The sequence below is a fragment of the Tasmannia lanceolata genome, unplaced genomic scaffold (genome assembly GCF_043159265.1).
Source record: "Tasmannia lanceolata isolate RefF3 unplaced genomic scaffold, GAP_Taslan_0.1 ptg000007l, whole genome shotgun sequence".
NCBI classification, from domain to species: Eukaryota; Viridiplantae; Streptophyta; class Magnoliopsida; order Canellales; family Winteraceae; genus Tasmannia; species Tasmannia lanceolata.
Window position 1 is genome coordinate 17,654,121 of NW_027518684.1, and position 5,459 is coordinate 17,659,579.

Genomic DNA, 5,459 nt, shown 5'->3' on the forward strand with positions numbered 1-5,459 from the left:
CCCTCTGTGCGAACAAGACAGTACTACAAAATAACAAGATCATATGTTTCACTGTCGACTTTATCGACTCTTCTTCATTTGAATCCATTTCTGCATGAATAACATTTACGACCTCTTCGAAGGTGGCTGTTGGAAGCCCAAACCTCCAACCATCCACCGTTGTGATGCTATCCCAATCTAGTTGCACCCTCTCCCCTCTCATAGTTAAGCCTAATATTTTGGCTACATCACTAACTAGAAAAGAAACTACAATGCTCCCCAATCTAAATGCTTTCCGCTTCGGATCCCACTTTCTCACCAATGTCGTCAAAATCCTCTTGCGCAACTCGACATCCTCGAGGTTCTTGTGTAGTAGCAAATCTCTGAATGGGGTCTCATTTATCAAATTCTTATGCGCATCATGTAACCGAAACGTTTTGAAGGACTCCTGGAAGCGGGAAGGACAACATCTAGATAAGACATATTTGGCCTGCAAAAAAAGCTATTAGGAAACAGTTGATGTAGAAAGTTAAGGAGATGCAAATGGAAATGGAGAAGTTAATCACCATGACGAAGCCGCAACGAAGGAAATGGGAACCTTTGTATCCTTAAGTTAAACACAATCTGTAGAAAGCAGCGACAACTACTTGAAACACAATGTTAGTCCCATGCACAGGTAAAGAGAATCAAAATTATCCATAAAGGCCTCACAAATATCCCCAACTCACTTTAGAGTTGTACCATTCATTGGATTAGTAGGACCATTGCTATTCATAACAACCATGAAAACATACCATCCATCCAAGATAGAGAAATAGAACAACCATAATAACATATCATCCATCCATAATAACATATCAATCCCAAATATAACATACCATCCATCCATCCATCCGTAATATCAACCATAGTAACATATCACTTCATAACAACTATAATAACATACCATCCATATACATGCCAAAAACACTAAACCAAAAAGTAAATAACTGCATAGGGATCATGTACAGCTCTCATCGGCAGCAACAACCTAATGATCTGGGGGCAGCAGGCGGCGGACCAACTCGCTGAGTGAAGAAACCTGCTCAGTGAGGGAGGTGAATGACGTCCCATACTCCTGCCGGAGGGTGGAGACCTCAGTACGTAGGGCGCTCACAGCCTGCTGTGTCGCGACATGGTCCTCATGATGAGATTCAAGGAGCTGAGAAAGCGCAGTAAACTTCTCGTCAAACTACTGACGATGTGCAACGAGCTCCTCTGCCGATACACGCTGAGCCTGCGGACGAGGTGGTGGAGCGGGCCTCTGCTCATCAAGTCGCATTGCCTTTATAGTTGTACGATTCATTGGATTAGAAGGATGAACCCGTTCTTCGCTACCTTGGATCAGCTTCTCATGTTGGAAGATACGTGTCAGAAGCATCCCAAATGGTAGACTAGCCAAGGCCTTTGTCCTCGTGTCCTCCATGAAGCTAAGTATGATATAGCCAAGGTGAAGGGGCTAGCCCTTTAGAAGTCGATACATAATAAACGCCTCAAAAGGCCGGACCATGTCACTATTACCTCCGCGAGGCGTGATATTGCTGATCAGAATCTTGTGTAGGACTTTGCACCTACGGCTAAGGGAATTGTAGGACACGTTGGTTGACCCGTCATTAGGTGGGGGTCTACAACCAAGGTCCCCATAAGCAGTGACAGGATCAACCATATAACGATCAAAGTCATCCATGGTACCGGGCCAGAAGAAAATCTCGTCGCCTGTGGTGGGAAGAGAGGCGACTTCACAAAACTTCTCCATGGTCATGCGAAAGGTTTTATTATTGACTGTAGAGTGGAAGAATTTATAATCTTCGTCGACACTATAATTGGCATAGAATTGTTTGACAAGAGTCGGGTATGAATCGCAGTGTACTCCGAGAAAATTGACCCATCCAAAGGCCACAAAAAGGGATCGAACATCATATGCGGCAAGATCTTCAAAGACGATTTTCCTACCTCGCAATATGCCCTTCCTTTCTATACGACGGACGGAGGATGCCGCCTTTACGGAGCCGACCTCAACATCCTCCTCTCCTTCGCTCATATATTCGGCTTCCTCGGAGGGAGGTGTGGGAGGGGAGGGCTCAAGGACAGCCTTCCCATTCCGTTTGCGGCTGGAAGAGCCTTCGGGCACAGTGGCAGTCTTCTTCGCGTTCTTCGTGCACGGCATGATCTCTACATGAGGTTTTGGCTTAGGTTTTTAGGGGGTTGTAAATACGAAAAAGGGAACCACTTCCACTTCTTCTCTGCAGAAACCAGGATAAGATACTTGAACGAAAAGAAACTTCAAACACACTATTATTCCATTCACAAAAGTACGATGCAGTATAACACACTTCAAACCACATTTAATTACTATTACACACATGGAACACTATATAGATACTTGAATTTAAAAACATTTACAGACTTCAAACAAAACCACTCTTTACAGACTCCGAACCACTTCAAACCACCGTCACAGGATCCTCGGAACCACTAAAACAACATTTGGAATCACATATTACGAAATTGGAATTAGTATTTACCGCAGAGAGGATCCATTCATACCATTGAAACCACTCAAAACCATTGAAACCCCAAGTGAAAGCCTTCAACGCATTGAATGAAACCCTTTCACACCGAAAATGAAAAATGCTGAAATACCAAGTCAAATGAAACCCTTTCGAACAACAATTTCGACAGTTGGAACCACATATTAGACTGTTGGAACAGATTACTGATTAGAGGATCAGGGGAACCTTAAATTAGACAGTTGGAACCAATATTACTAGATAGAGGATCCATCGAATACTGCTTCCAACTTTCTAATATTTGGTTCCATGGATCCAACTTCCATGGAATACTGGTTCCAATTTCCTAAGCCCTAAATAAAACCCTTTCAAACCTTAACAACCCAATGCAACCATTGAAACCCTAAATGAATCCTTCAAACCATTAAATCCATTAAAACCCTATATGAAACACTAAATGAAATCATAAATGCAACAATAAACCATTGAAACCTTTTCAAACCTTAAATGAAACCCTATGAACTAGAGTGAAATCCAACATGAAATATGCCGAAACCATTGAAAACCTAAATGAAACCTTTTGAAACCATTGAAACCCATTGAAATCCTAACTGAAACCCCTTAAACCATTACAACCATTGAAACCCTAAATGAAAGAATTGAAACCCCAACTAAAACCCTAACTCAAACCATTGACAACTATTGAAATCCTAAATAAACCCTAAATTAAACCCTAAACCATTGAAATACTTTGAAACCCTAAATGAAAATAATGAAACCCTACATGAAACCCTTTCAATCCCAAAATGCTGTTTCAAACCCTAAACAAAACTATTGAAACCCTAAATGAAACCCTTTGAAACCATTGAAACCAAACCCTAAATTAACCCATTCAAACCACTGAAACCCTAAATTAAAGCATTGAAAAACCCTACATCAAACCCTAAACCATTCAAACCCATTGAAACCCTAAATGAGATCATTGAAACCATTTAAAGCCCTAAATGAAACCCTTTCAAACCAAAAATCAAAGCCCAACCATTGAAAACCTAGAAACCATGTATCAAAATATTTTGTTCCTAATAATTAATGGTTCCAGCCCATTGAAACCCTAAAAATTCCAAAACCATCCAAATGAAACCCCTTCGAAAGCATTTCAAAGCCTTAAAAAATACATACTAATGCAAATCCGTTTCACACACTAGTCAAGAGGCACTTGAAAGAGGTTCAGAGAGCAACAGACATTGTTGGAAGTGTGTGAGATCCAACCCCTCAAGAAAAAAACCCAAAATAAACAAAACCCTAGATGAAATCTTTGAAAATTACCTTCGTATAGGGGAGGAAATTGATTTCCGGCGAGAGGGGGTGGTTTCCGCCGAGTATGTCGTGCTTCCGGCGAGTAGAACGGGCTTCGGGAGCGACGTACGAGGTCGACGGCGAGTTTCTCCGGCGAGATGAAATCCTCGTTTGGGAAGAGAGAAGTGTAGAAGTGAGAAACGGTGAAAAATAATGGGTCTCGTGCTTCCGGCGAGTAGAACGGGCTTCGGGAGCGACGTACGAGACGAGGTCGACGGCGAGTTTCTCCGGCGAGATGAAAACCTCGTTTGGGAAGAGAGAAAGTAAGGAAAGTTAAAAGTTAAAAATAATGGGTTAAAAGTTAAAAGTAAAGAAAGTAAAAACTAAAGAGGAGTATTTTCGTCTATTTCAAACCTGACAACCCCTCTTTTACAATTTCTCCAACTCTACACTTACTTCACAATATAATGAAAACTTTGCATTTCCTAACAAATTTTCCTTTTTTTTTATGATATTCAAAATTAAAAATAAAAGAAACTAAAAGGGCACGGTTAAGTTGTAATTTCTAGGACCATATTGAGAAAAAATGCTATAAATAGGTTTAAAAAACTTATAAATACCTAGTTATTTTCTGAGGAATGATAAAAAGAAGGGCGCCTTCATTGGTCCATCTTCACAAAGGGGCTCCATTTTTTAAATTTTCTGTGCCCACTTTGTGGAGATGGACCAATGGGGCACTTTTGTAGCTTGTTTTTGCAAGGGCGCCCTTCATTTTACCATTCCTCTTATTTTCCAAATAATACATGTTTGAGCTATAATTAGAAAAGCTGATAGCGCAACAAAAGCAGGACGGAGAATATCGGGTATTGGTTATAAAAAAAAAAAAATACTGTTGGCCATTACAAATTGGCCTAGTCCCATGGAGCTCACTTTCATCCAATTATTCTAGATCCTTCATCAACCATGATTAAAAAGATGTCTTCTGAGATTCTCTAAACCATTGATTTTTACATGCCTTAATCTTACTAATGAGAAGTCTGTTCGGTCAAAATTGGGCCCACTAGGTTGCGCTATGATTCCCCATTAGATCAACGGTTCATATCACTGATAGATCAAGAGCATTCTGTTTTCTCATCAAGGTGTTCTCAATGGCATTTGGAGAGACCTGGCATATGGATCGTTGATCGGATGTGGCATAACAAGCGATCCAATGGTTGGTATGATACAGAACGGGTAATGGAGATCCCATTCACAAGACTAAGATATTGATAAATAAAATTTAGTGGAATGCTAGACTTGTAGGAGCCCTTGCAAAAAAACAGGGAAAGGGCACTCCCATTCGTCAAAACCCCTTTATGACAGTTATAACCGTGACTTTCTGAGCCATCCTGAATAGGTTTTGACCAACGAGGGCGCCCTTTCCCTGTTTCTTTTTGCAAGGGCTCCTGTGAGTAGCATTCCTCATAAATTTAAAATTGGATATTGGGTTTGACGTAGGGGTGTCAATGGACCCAGAAGGTTCGATGGATAGTCCGAATCCGAACCTTAATAGACAGGATTAGTCACATTAGAAGGATCCATGGACATATTTTGGATCCTCTTCGTAAGATCTGAAAAATTTCGGATTGTGATCAA